Source organism: Physella acuta, unplaced genomic scaffold, assembly GCF_028476545.2.
Source record: "Physella acuta isolate Inbredline_101_S28 unplaced genomic scaffold, ASM2847654v3 ptg000661l, whole genome shotgun sequence".
Classification (NCBI taxonomy): domain Eukaryota; kingdom Metazoa; phylum Mollusca; class Gastropoda; family Physidae; genus Physella; species Physella acuta.
This window is the reverse complement of record NW_026732180.1, coordinates 658430-673876: the sequence shown is the minus strand read 5'-3', so window position 1 is coordinate 673876 and position 15447 is coordinate 658430.

The window sequence follows — 15447 nt, the reverse complement described above, 5'->3', positions numbered from 1 at the left end:
TATAAAACAATGAAGAAACAATGTCTTCTACACTGTGGCAGGTTCGATGACTTTATTGTTGCAAAATAAATCTTGCTTCAATAATTGTATACATTTGACCTGGATATATTTCCTATAAAACAACCGAAGTTGGACTAAGCTTAGGGGTCGGCGTGGTCGAGTCGGTAAAGCTCATGGTTGCTAAACCGAAAAGTCTCGGGCAGATGAGGCTCGTTAGCTGGGGACAGCCACTCTTCTAGGAGAGACAACTCCAAAATTAAACAACTGCTGCCTTGTAGTTTGTTCTTGGTTGGACAAAGGCTATGGAAGCAAATCCAAAAAGAAAAGCAGGCTGAAATCGGAGTCAATGGCCTTAATGGCGCATAACCAGTTGACACGTAACGCTTAATTGTGTTGTAAGCGTGGTCGAGTCGGCAAAAAGATCGAACAAAGTCTTGAGTTCAAACCCACTGGCAGATAAATCTCGATCCCCTTCAACACTAATAATTAAGAACGAAGAAGAAGAAGAAGAAAATCTTGTACAATGCAGTTTCAGATATACATGTTATGGATAAGCATGTTCATGTTATATTCATACAAGTGTTTTTTTTTAATCATACAACCATACAATGTTCCTCTGATATAATTTCATGTATTCCTTTGTATTATTAAACTTGTTATAATTTATTTAAATCTATTTTTTTTAAAATGTGAACAATTTAAAACGTCAAAACTTTTTATATATAGGCTACAATTGTACATAAAGATACCAATTATATATAATATATATATCTCACCATATATATATTTATATATATATATGGTGAGAGAGTGAGTAAGTAAGGTACTGTTAGACTAGAGGTGACAAGTTTCTGTAATTGGGTGGCAAAGTGTGAAATCGTAAGGTTGATATATTGATTATATTTTAATTTTCCTTGATTTTAATGTTTGTTAATCAAATAAGCTTTATTGTTGTTTTTTTTTTTTTTTTTTTTTTAATCTCTAATCTACTACTATTTCATTCACTTTACCAACATGTGTTTTACAACAATTATGCATTGTCACTTTTCATCTTTGAGGCCCTCAAACATGGACTGAAATTAAAATTATACCATTGTAATATTTTCCATTTGATTACTGGACACTATGAAATGGGCGAGTGGGTGAAAGTCACTGAAAGCTGATCTTAAATGACCAGCGCCCTATGTTATTTATGGAAAAAGAAATTTTGTCGACGAAAGCCACTTTTGGGAATTATCCGTAAAGGGGTCAAAGCTGACCAGTCGTTTTTCACTAAATAAACATTGTACATTTCGTTAAAAGCAAGACGAATCTAAACAATTTTTAAGAGTACTTAGGTTCTGAACATTTTTTTACATAGGCCTCGGCAATTCACTCGGCCATGCGGCACGCAGGTTGAAAACTGACCGTGAGTGACCACTTCCTTAGATAAGCCAATCCGTTTTTTTTTATGATCCCTATCTTACATATTTTAGCGACCAAAGCTTTTATTAAAGGAAGTAAATTAATTTGAAAGAAAAGGCATATTCGCATAAGTTTAACTTTTTAAAATATTTCTTTCATTCACAATAATTTATAAGGTGCCTAATAGCTGAGATGATAGTTTACTTAATACCACGCAGGTGGTGCGGGATCGAGACACACCATGCCAAACTTTTTTTTTATATGTGAAAATAATTTTATATGTCAAACTAATACAAATTACTTAAAAACAACATAATGACCATTGAATAGTAATCAGTGCGTGCCTGTGTTATGTTAAATGCGTCGGATTTTTAGCTAATTTGTTATTTCTTTAATTTGTCACTATGTCGTCCAGCGTGTAGTAAAGCACATTGCGTTTTGACCAATAACTATTTCATAAATTTTTTTCTCAAACAAGTACATTTTAAAATTAAAATATATAGACCTATAATTCACGTGAAACGGGTACCGAAGGCTAGTAGTATTTACAGGGCCCCGCACATAAGTAGAAGCTATTTATAGTTTGCCTAGTTATAAAAAGCTTTCATTGGTTCAATTTAACCGTCTCATACCGGACCTAGTGTTGTTCATCCGGGGGAACTTGGATCACCGACGACGTCATACCTAAATTTTAAAAATTCGTCTTCAAGAAGGAGAAAACAAAAGAATTTGACCTGGATATATTTCGTATAAAACAACTTAAGTTGCTGTCGCGTAAGTCGCCGTAAGACAAGGCGTTGAGGTATTCGTATTGTAATTTTTTTTTTTGGTAGGCCCTAATCTAAATAAATATTAGCTTTAGGTGCACGTAAAATCGTCCAAGAGCAGACTCTATAGTCTATATCTATTATCTAGATTCTAAATCAAGATCTACTTATCTAGATGATTCTAGATCTACTAATGTGAAAAAATGGACCCAATACATTTTTGTAATTATTTCACTATTTCACATTTTTAGGGTGATTTATGTTTTGAAGGTTACAAAAATGGTTAATTTATCGTTTGAGGTACGTAAAATCGGTCGAGACTAGTAATGTGAAACAAGGTGACTCATTAAATTTTATAAAAAAAATTTCACATTTTTAGGAAGATTTATGTTTTGAAAGTTACAAAAATGTTTTAAAGTTTTATTAATGTAGATCTAGATTCTAATGAATGTTTTTAAACAATTCACAATTTTATTAAAGTTTTTATTAGGCTATGGTTTATTATTCAGTTATCTATAATAATAGTTTCGCTCTCTGTCTATCTGTGTATCTATCTATCTATCTATCTATCTATCTATCTATCTATCTATCTATCTATCTATCTATCTATCTATCTATCTATCTATCTATTTGCTTAAGAATAATTGATCTAGAAAATATTATACATAAATCTTCACACATAATTACTTTGTATATACAGTTTTAATCGTGTAATTAATTTTAAAAAATTACAATACATACACAAATACAACTGATGTGGCACCTCTATTTAAATTTACTTATGGGCAAACTGCGTAGTGGTGGGGAAATTTTGACAACGTCAACAACGTCATCACGATGAAGTAGTAGTATTATGACAGTTTGGGCGATAGTGATTACGATTACAAATTATATGAAACAGTTACAACCCCCCCCCCCCCCCCCCATGGATTCTCTGTAAACAAATATTGTCATAATATCACTGCTACTTATTTAAATCTATTTCTGAATCAGTATATATGTGTAATTGAATATGTATGTTTAGAACAGTCATCTAAAAACTGACGCTATGTTTAATGTGAGTTGTTTATCTCCCCCCCCCCTACCCCACACACACCTCACCACCACAATTGTGTAGAGCGACATTAATGTCACACCTAGGTATACACTGGGTTTGATAATTGACCTAAAGTGACCGGACAGTGGTGAATGAAGTTGAACACCCCCCCCCCAACCCACCCCGAACTGATCTGTTAAGTATATTTGGGAAAACGATGTACCAAAGTACCATGCCGCCAGAATCATAGCTTTTGAAACAGGTAAAACTCTGTGAATATTGTTTTTGCAATTACCAGTAAAAAGGTTTGTGATCAATACACTGATCTAATCCATACCTGATCACTATGTTTAAAATGATCTTTAAAAAACACAAAAAGCAGTAGTTAATTATAAGATGTATGATCTGAACTAAAGACCGATATTTTAGTTAAATGTATGCTATTATTACGTATGCTTTTCTATTATATTTAAAGCGTGTTTTATACCAACTCTGATTTAAAAAAACTTTCATTATGCTGTAATACTTTAGCAGTTATGATAACAATATATTTAATTCTGATTGTAGACAAACATTTTTTGTAAACACGAATATTGTTAAACAACTTTATGACATTCTTAAGTAATTATTAATTTGTTTTGACATTTATAATTAAAATATGTAGATATATACATATTTATATTAAGAGCGTGATTATTTTCCCTATTTCGCTTGTCTTAATTAATGTCACAGGAGTTATTATGTAAAATTTGTTTTTTACAAGAATTACAAAACAGATTGTGTTGCGTTGATTGTTTTTGGTTGTAGTATATAATATATATACTAGCGTACCCGTCCCCCGCGCGTTGCCGCGGGGATAGAAGAAAGTATGACGAAATGTATTAGAAAGATTTCACCAACGCGTTACCAATCATATGTTCTTAGACACGTGACCGTCTTTTCTAAAAGTGAGTTATTTAAATGTAAACAAAGCCTGCGCTTAAATCATAAATATTGGGACACAGGTTTACCTACACTACCGCATGTAAACATTGAGTGTACATTAATCACTCACCGAAATAATATGTTAGAACACATTTCCGTGACAGCCCATGTGTCAGACGTACAGGGGCGTTCTCAGGCCCCCCCCCCCGATTACACTACCGCATAGGCGCGGCGTACGACCCCTGGCTCCTTAAAAGTAATAGGCGCCATCGTGCCAAATAGCATCCTGTTAATAATGATGCAGATTTCATCATTCGCTAAAGTGCCACAAATGAACAGGCTTTTTTTCTTTAACACGTAAAAAGTATTTGACATGTTTTAAACATCAGTGTGACTGATGCAATATGCTAGCGTTACTAATGGTCTATTATTAGATGCTCGATCTCAATTTCTGACTGGATTGTCTAATAGTAGATGCTTATTGCATCATTCACAAAGTAACGAAACTCTACAGTAGGCTCCTCATATTCAAAAAGTTATTTTTTCATCTTTGGCAAGGTGACGAAACTGTACAGAAGGATTTCCTCGCGTTACAAAGTTATTTTTAGAAGACTGTTGTAGTTTTACCGCTGAATATAGTAGTACCTCTTACTCGCTATGCAGGACGCTCGATTTACGGGTGCCAAGTGCCAACATAGTCGCTCTAAAACTCTGGGCGCTAAACCGTGTATTAACAAAAGTTGTACCCTATATGGCGCCGCCCATAAGAAACTTTAGTTTTCTTTTTCGCAGAAATATTCTCGGGAGTATTCTCATCTACTTCCTAAAGTTTCATGGCACTCGGATGAACCTCATCCGAGTTTTATTTTTTATATACGGTGTATAGAGAAAAAAAAATCGCTCCCCCCTGGGGGCGCTGCCCTTGCAATATTAAACAATATTTTTTTTTGCAGAACCCTACCATTAAGTGATCTAATCATCTCCCCAAAGTTTCATGGTACACGGATGAACGATGTGAAACCGAAATAGACTTTTATTTTTATAAACCGTATATAGAGAAAAATTGCAGCCTCCCGTGGCGCCGCCCTTGCAAAATTAAAAAAGGATTTTTTTTTTACAGAACACTACCCTGAATTGTTCTAATCAACTCCCCTAAAGTCTCATGGCTTTCGGATAACGGTGTCACACCAAAATCGACTATTTTTAAAATATACCGTATATAGAGAAAAATCGCACCCTCCCGTGGCGCCGCCCTTGCGAAATTAAAAATGATTTTTTACAGAACCCTTCCCTAGAGATTTATGATGAACTCCCCAAAGTTTCATGCCTATCGGATGAACGGTGTCACTGCAATTCACTTTTATTATTTTTAGATACTGTATATAGAGAAAAATCGGACCCTCCCGTGGCGCCGCCCTTGCAAAATTAAAAATTATTTTTACACAACCTTTCCCTAGAGTGGTATAATGAACTCCATAAAGTTTCATGCCTATCGGATGAACGGTGTCACTGCAATTCACTTTTATTATTTTTATGTACCGTATATAGAGAAAAATCGGACACTCCCGTGGCGCCGCCCTTGCGAAATTAATTTTTTTACAGAACCCTTCCCTAGAGTGGTATAATGAACTCCCCAAAGTTTCATGCCTATCGGATGAACGGTGTCACTGCAATTCACATTTATTATTTAATATACCGTATATAGAGAAAAATCGGACCCTCCCGTGGCGCCGCCTTTGCGAAATTAAAAATTATTTTTTTTACAGAACCCTTCCCTAGAGTGGTATAATGAACTCCCCAAAGTATCATGGCTATCGGATGAACGATGCCAAACCAAAATCGACTTTTATTTTTATATACAGTATATAGAGAAAAACAAATCGCGCCCTGCCGGGGCGCCACCCCTGCGAATTTGAAATTTTTTTTTTCCGCAGAAACCTCCCCAGGAATATTTTCAACAAGTTCTCAAAGTTTCACGGCGATGTGATGAGAGGTGTAGTAATGCATAAAGGACACACAGACACACACACACATACATTGCTTTATATATATATATATATATATATATATATATATATATATTGTTTAGATTAATACATTTTTTTGTTTTGTCGGCCTACATTGTGTGTTTTTTTGTTATTTCATCAAGTGCTACTTACAATTTATTTTACATCATAGCGAAGTAATGACATACAGCTAGTAATTATATATATATATATATATATATATATATATATATATATATATATATATATATATATATATATATATATATATATATATATATATATATATATATATATATATATATATATATATATATATATATATATATATATATATATATATATATATATAATACACGTATATAGAACGTGTTCAAAATTCGGCGCCTTTTTTAGCTCATTTCGCTCCCCCTACAACGAAAACCTGGATACGCCTCTGGGGTAGGCTTACTTAGGTTCTGTAGATCTGGCTAGTTTTTTGTATTAACCTCGGTAACTCACACGCCCATACGGAAAAAGTGTATGTCAGACTCTACACCCTCGTTGAGGGCAAAAACTGATATAGCTTATATAAGCTATAGATCTATATCGAAAAGAAATTCCCACGTCGAAACCTTCTGACCCGAGTTTGTTGAACAACCCCGTGGTATAAATTTAAAACGGTGTTCCCTTAGGACGTGTTTTCTTAAATTTAAAACCCAGGTAAGGTTCGGATGGAGGGTGACTCGCATTCGCCCCTCTCCATTCATAGTCAAAAACTAGGGAGACCGTGTTACTCCTAGCTAGTACAAAGAGAGGTGCTAAACTAACGACTTCCTATCGCATTGTCCAGTTTAGGTAGGGATCATCCACTAAAGGCGACCAAGTCCTTATAACCCCGACAATTTCATTAAATCAATATGGGATTAATTACCCTACAGCTGACTCTTCTACTAAATAAAATATAACCAGTTCTATATATGCTACCAATTACTTTACAGACAGCTTTGCCGGAATTAAAAACTTTAACATACCCCTACAATTCATAAAAATCATATGGTTTGAATTATGCTAAACGATAAAACTACAATGTATTGACAGTAATATATTGATGCATATTTTTGAAGGTGTCCTTATAGTCTATATAAAACAATAAGGGCATTCTTATTCTCATGTATTAACCATTTGCAGATTTCTCGTTGGATTAATGTAGCATTGTTTTTAATATAATTTTTTTGTTTGTAAAACCACTCGCAAAAAGGCATTTTTTAAGTAGACGTGCTTCTTTTTCTATGAAATTAAACTCATAAAAATAATTATTATTAAAAAAAAAACTTCGAGACAAAATTATTATAATTATATTTTTTTCACATAACAATCAACCTTTTATTTCTCTTCTTTTAACACTATGTAATGATCTTATATATAACTTCAAATAAATAAATAAATCATAACTTAAAATTATTATTAGTAAGTAGGGCATTCAATTATCAGAAATATGTGGCTTTAAATAAACGGGTAGGCTAAAAAAATATAGATCTAGATCTAGATCTCGTTTTATGCCATAGCATAGAGCCATAGATCTAGGTAGGCCTACTAAGAGAAAAAATACGGTAAAACTATACTGTACAGTGGCGTAGCCAGGATCGTCTCAAAGGGGGGGGGGGGGGTTCAAATTTTTCCCCGGGGACAAACTTTCGATTTGCACCCCCCCCCTCAAACTTTCGATTTACACCCCCCCTCAAACTTTCGATTTGCACCCCCCCTCTCAAACTTTCGATTTGCACCCCCCCCCCCCCCTCAAACTTTCGATTTCCACCCCGCCCAAACTTTCGATTTGCACCCCCCTCATACTTTTTCTATATACCGAGGGGTCTATGGGGGGTTATGACCCCCCCCCCTAACCCCCTGCCTACGCCACTGATACTGTATATAAGATTCTAGATCTAGTAACTTTGCGAGCAGGATTTGCTATATTATATATTAGTATAAACAGCAGCCATCTGTAAGTTAGAGTGGCTTCCCCTGAATCTTGCGCTATAAGTTAACAATAAAAATAAAAAAAAATAACAAGATGGCTGCTATAGTAAATGAGCATTGTTGCATCTGTTGGAAACGTCAATAGGCTTCATTTATTACTGAAAAGTTTTAATTCAATTGTTTAAAAACAGGTACTGTAATAGATTGAGATAATTGTATTGGTATTATATTTATATTGTTATCTTGAGTGATGTCCCTTACATGTTGTTATCTATATATAGTTGTCTCTGGCCACTTCCTTCTCTCTCTCTTTGCATCATGGCTGTCTGTAAATAATAAAGGCTGTTAACACCAATGTGGCTCGTCGCCAATCTATAACATTTTGGCGACGAAGGATAAACATCTACTAGAAAGAGCACCTACTTACGCAAAAAAGAGGTTTGCTAGAGCTTATTAGCTAATTATTTCTAGAATAATGGCGCTGTATGGCCAAATAAAAGAATTTGATGCGAATGATGAAATCATTCAAGATTACCTAGAGAGGTTAAGCTTTTACCTAGAAGCAAACAACGTGACGATAGAAGCCAAAAAGAGAGCTATTTTGTTAACAGTCATAGGGCCTCAACAATTTAGGCTACTAAAAGACTTATGCGCACCAGCTAGTCTAACTACCAAGAGCTTTAACGAGCTGAGCAAATTGCTAACAGACCACCATGCGCCTACCCCATCAAAGTTTTTATGTAGAGCTAGATTTGACGGTAGGACTCGTCAACCAAACGAGTCAATATCAGAATATGTTGCTGCTTTACGTCATTTAAGTGAATTTTGTGAATTCGGAGACACGCTGTCTGACAGATTATGTGAGAAGTTTGTGACAGGTGTAAACAGCCCTGATATTCAAAGAAAGTTGCTGCTCGAGTCAGATCTAAAATTGGAAAAAGCAATACAACTTGCAATGTCATTCCAGCAGTCATCAGATGCGGCGAGATCTTTAGCACCTTCAGAGATCCATGCAGTAAACAGCAGGTTAGTCAATAAACATCAACCCCATCAGAGCATTCCAACTTATGCTAAACAGCCTGCTCGTTCAAATCCTAGATCTAAATCTAGTAATAATTATCAAAAATGTCATCGATGCAAAGGTCCCCATGCATCTCATCGGTGCAAGTTCAAGTCTGCAACTTGTTATAAGTGCGGTAAGCAAGGTCACATTGCCAAGGCCTGCTTTGCAAAGTCTTCGTCTGTTGCTAAATCTAGCCAGTCAAGACAGTACCGCAACCAAAGGCAGCACTATGTTAACTCTCACCAAGACTACCTAACCCAACCAATGAACCACTCTACCTGTGAAAATGCTCAAACTGATTCGCAGCCGGATTTCAGCCTGTTCTCTGTGAAATCAATAAGTCATGCTCCCATCAATGTACTAGTTAATATCAACGGTAAGAGCATCAGCTTCCAACTTGACACTGGAGCATCTCTAACAGTCATAACAAAGAAAGATTTGACGCTGTCACAGGAGGATCAGTGTCTCTACAGCCGTGTCACAAGTGTCTAACAACATACACTGGTGACAATGTTCCGGAAATAGGAGAGTGTATGGTTCATGTAAGTTATAATGGTCAAAGTGTTAAACTTCCTCTTCTTGTGGTTGAAGGAAATGGACCGCCATTACTAGGTAGGAACTGGTTAAGTGATCTTAAGTTAAATTGGGAGAGTATTTGTTCATTGAAGAATGTAAAAGAACCTAGTCTTACTTCACTAGATAAAGTGATATCTGAAAATAAATGTGTTTTTGGTAACTCTGGTTTACTAAATGATAGAACAGTGAAGTTAAGCATTAAAGATACAAATCCAAGATACTGCAAAGCTAGAGTTCCACCTTATGCAATGAGGAATAAAATTGAAAATGAGCTAAGTAGATTGGAATCTAATGGCATTATAAAGAAGGTAGACTATTCCGATTGGGCAACACCCATTGTGCCAGTGTTAAAGAAGGATGGTTCTATAAGAATTTGTGGAGATTATAAAACTACACTGAATAAGCAAATAGAGCTAAATAGGTACCCTATACCTAACATTGAGGAAATTTCTTTGAATTTGGCAGGAGGAGACAAATTCACTGAATTAGACTTTAGTCATGCTTACACTCAACTAGAACTGCATCCAGATTCAAAAGTCTATACGACAATCAACACACATAAAGGACTCTACCAATATGAAAGACTATGTTTTGGCATATCAACTAGCCCTGGAATTTTCCAAGCTGTCATGGACAGTATTTTTAAGGATATTCCAAATGTTTGTGTGTACTTTGACAATGTGTACATAACTGGTAAGAATGACACTGAACATCTTAAAACACTTGATAAAGTATTGAAAATAATTGGTGAAAAAGGTTTAAAGATAAACAAAGATAAATGTCAATTCATGTTGACAGAAATTAGTTTTCTTGGTTATATATTAAGCAAGCAAGGCATCAGACCTCAACCTGAGAAAACAAAAGCCATTAAAGAAGCACCCAAACCTGAAAATACCCAACAACTAAGAGCTTTTTTGGGCTTGATAAATTACTATGCAAAGTTCATAGGGAATCTGTCTGGTAAACTATCACCACTGTACAAGCTGCTACAGAAAAATGCAACTTGGCACTGGGGTAAACAACAAGAAACTGCTTTTAATACAGCAAAAGAGGCTTTGTCTTCTGACACCTTACTAACTCACTATGACCCAGGGAAAAGACTTATATTAACATGTGATGCTTCACCAGATGGTGTAGGAGCAGTCTTGTCCCACATGGATGAGAAGGGTGACAGACCCATTGCTTTTGCCAGTAGATCTTTGAACCAGGCTGAGAAAAATTATTCTCAGTTAGATAGGGAAGGCTTAGGCATCATTTTTGGTGTTAAGAAATTTCATAAGTTTCTGTTTGGTAGGAAGTTCACCATCTTTACAGATCATAAACCATTGCTAGGTTTATTTGGAGAAAACAAAACCCTACCTGAGCATGCCTCACCAAGAATTCAAAGATGGGCTATCACACTAACTGCATACAATTATGAATTGAAATACAAACCTGGATCTGAGAATAGTGCAGATAGCCTTAGTAGATTACCTTTAAAAAACCAAAGCCTGAGCTATGTACCAGAAGATGTATTTGTTCTCTTCACTATCATGGATAACTCCAATATAAATGTGAATGATATTAAAAGAGAAACACAAAAAGATGAGTGCTTAATAAAAGTATATGAGTACTGTAAGAATGGTTGGCCTGAAGAGTCTGTGAATGATGACTTAAAGCCATATAAAATAAGAAATAAAAACCTTTGTGAAGATAATATAAAAGATGGAGAAGATGCAGTCCATTATCAGTCAGAATTGCCTAAACAAAGTATTTGTAACTTAATAAATGATTATGGTGATATGGCAATTTCAAATGTTTTAAAGAGAATACATTAGTAAGAAGGAATGTGATCATCAAACAACTTTGCTAACATCATTAGCACTTACAGAAACTAAAAGGGTAACATCAAAAGAAAAGAAAAAAGATTTTTGCCATTAATACACCCACTTCAAATACTGGATCACAGTTGCAAATTGATATGGTCCAGGATATTACTTGTAAACAGTATTTTTGGTTACCAGGAAAGCACTATCAGATTACCTGAGGAAATTGATCAATCAAAGAAATCTATGTCAGTCAAGGATCTGAATAATAGCATAATACTTTCAGATGCCAATTCAAAAATAGTTCCATTAAATCATGACAAACATTCATTGAAAGAGAATTTGGTGTTAATGAGAATGTGTATCTAAGAAATTATGGGAAAAAGGAAAAATGGATACCAGGTCAAATTGTTCAATGTACAGGACCTGTGCCTTATAAAGTTAAAAATAACTTGTGCAGATAATAAGTGTGAATCTGTAAATCCCACCAAATCTGATCAGTTCACACCAACTCAGTTTGTTCCACAACCAAGTTCTGTTGATATGAGTGAACCAAGTTGTCTAGAGTCAGAAAATGTAAATTCTGGAGTTAATGATTTAAATCCTAGACCTCCTGAGATAGAGAATCCAGATGGTCAGAATCTTGAGTCACCAAATCAGAAGCCACTGAGAAGGTCAAGCAGGACAATCAAAGTCCCAAATAAGTTAGACCTATGATTTTAAAGGTCAAAAGGACTTTGACATTATTGTTTTGTATTTTGATTATGTTGTGGCATATTGTGCATTGTTTGTAAGGATGTAATCTACCATAGTGTTCATGTTACAATATAATTGGTGATTTTAGGATACTATCAATTGTTCTATTGAGAGATGTGTTATTGTGTTCTAAGGGTAAAGGGATGTAATAGATTGAGATAATTGTATTGGTATTGTAACGTTAACCTATCTATCAGCCAAATAGAAGGAGAACGTCCCCGGATTCTTTTTTCGGGGTCATATGCAAATGCCTTACGGCCTAAGTGGATGAACACTTAACACAACGACACACTAGGGCTCGAAATCAATGTCTAGGGAAGCTAGTGATACTATTGTAATTAACACTCATCCAATCTACATATAACCTTTAATCAGCGAACACAGAAGTGGCAAAACACAAGGTTGAAACTAGATAAAATATTTAATGTATAAAATATCAAAAACCCAACTTACACGATGTAGGAAAAAACACTATCACAGATTTCTACACTGTCTAATAATAGCCACAGGCCACACAACACTGCTATATCTTCAGGAATTACTTAGCGACAAGTAATATTAAACTAGAAGACTAAATCAACTTAAGAAAGCAAGGCACACACAGGTCTTAAGTACTCTCACGTTCAAATGGTCAGAGTCTATAGCCGGACAATATGGACGGCCGCCTGATCAAGGTAAAACTGCCCCGTAGACTGCCAGGTCAAGATAAACTGCCTCGTGTTGCGAGTGTGCAGTGCAATTAAAGACTTCTGTGACAGGGGAGGTTATCCTCAACTCATGTCGCCATTGGTTGGGATAATCATCTGATCAGAATCATTCAATCAGATTTTAATGGAAAATTTCTATGTCTCAAACACCTTAATAAGTCAGTGGAAAAACCCCAGGTGTTACACCATCATTCCATATAAGGAATTATACAATGTCAAAATCAAAATGACTCGACCTAAGTAGGTCACATCCCCTCCCTTTTTGGAAGTGACAGATAGGTTCCACAAAAACATACATAAGGGACCAATCTGGCAATGAAATAACAAAAATGTTTTACAAATGTAGGTTCAATCAAAATCATAATACCATATGAAAATATCCCTGAACATAAAAGGGAAGTAACTCCAACTTTTACAATTGGTGAAAGGGGAGTAACCCTTCAAAAAGTCATTATACATCAAAATCCCTCAAAAAAGGGTATTACAATATTTCCATGTGGATAATAAAAGTGGTAAACCCGCCAGGGTAAGACCTTTATTTCAATGACTAGCTACAATATCAATTGAGTCATATGAGACATATTATTATAAAAGATTACATATAATCAAAACCCACCTTTAATTAAGGTTCACCTGAAAATAAACAAAATATTCAACAGGATTGGAATTTTGAAAAAAATTCAAAACTCACACCACTCATTTTCATATGAGTGACACTCAAACAAAACCTGTTTATGGTCCTAATGAACCACAAAGCATGTCACATGATTCAATGTGTGTAACAAGATTTTACATCCTTGACAAACAATCAGCCACAACATTATCATTACCCTTAATGTGTGAAATTTCCAGATTAAAATTTTGGAAATATAAGCACCATCTCAATATTCTTTGATTTGTCTGTCCTAACTTAGAGGTAAATTTCAGGGGATCATGGTCAGAAAACACTCTGACTGGATTGGTTGAAGAAGAGACATAGACTTCAAAATGTTGTAAGGATAAAACCAAAGCTAAAGCTTCTTTTTCAATAGTAGAATAATTCTTTTGGTTCTCATTTAACTTCCTGGAAAAAAAGGCAATGGGATGGTCAATTCCCATGTTGTCTTCTTGAAATAGGACTGAGCCAATGGCTAAGTTGCTAGCATCAATGGCAAGTTTAAAGGGCTTGCTAAAATTTGGTGCAGCCATAACAGGAGCATTGGATAAAAATGACTTAATGGTTAAAAAAGCTTCTTGACATTTATTGGACCATTCAAATTCAACACCCTTTTTCAATAATGCAGTAAGAGGTTCAGCAATAGCTGAAAAGTTTTGACAGAACCGTCTATAGTAACCAGCCATCCCAAGGAACTTTTTGATCTCTTTACAATTTTTGGGAGGTGGCAACTTTACAATAGCATCTACTTTAGCTTCAATGGGCCGAACTTGGTTCGTTCCCACTTGATAACCCAAATAGGTAATTGAAGCTTTACAGAAATCACTTTTATGTAAGTTTACAGTAAAATTAACTTCAGACAATTTTCTAAAAAGGTTAGTCAATTGAACAATATGTTCTTCAAAAGTATTAGAAAATACAACTATATCATCTATGTAGGCCTCACATTGGTCTATGTCAGCAATGACAGAGTTAATGACTCTCTGGAAAGTTTGACCAGCATTTCGCATACCAAAGGGCATACGTTTGTATCTATAAAAACCATTAGGGGTTACAAAAGCAGATATTTCTTTTGCACGGTCAGATAAGGGGATTTGCCAGTATCCTGAAAGTAAATCAATTTTGGAAATTATCTTAGCCTGACCAACTTTATCAATAACGTCTTCTATTCGAGGTAAGGGATAGGAATCAGCTTTGGTGAGCGCATTTACCTTCCTAAAGTCGGTCACAAACCTGAAAGATCCACCGTCTTTCGGTACTAGGAGACATGGGGAACTCCAGTTGCTGAAACTGGGCTCAATGATATCATTCTTGAGCATATAATCAATTTCATCTTTTATCAAAGCAGCTTTTTCCGGGTTAACTCTATAGGGGTGTTGTTTAATGGGTTTTGCGTCACCAACGTCTACATCATGAGGTGGAACCTTCGCTTCTTTGGGGACGTCCCCAAAAATAGAGGGAAATGTCTCGAATAACTGAGACAATCTATGGCTTTCCTCTGTGGACAAATGCATAAGGTGGACATTCAAATTATCTAAAAAGGAAGAATTTACCAATTTTGGGGGTTTCAATTTATCATGTATCACATCATCAGAAACATTTGAACATACAGGTAAAGTAATTTTAGCTGTGGATTGAAAATTGTTACAATTATCATAATATTTTTTCAGTGAGTTGACATGATACACTGTCTGTTTCTTTCTTCTGTCGGGCGTATTGACAACATAGTTCAAATCACTTAATTTTGAATGCACAGTAAAGGGTCCACAATATCTCAAGGATAACGCAT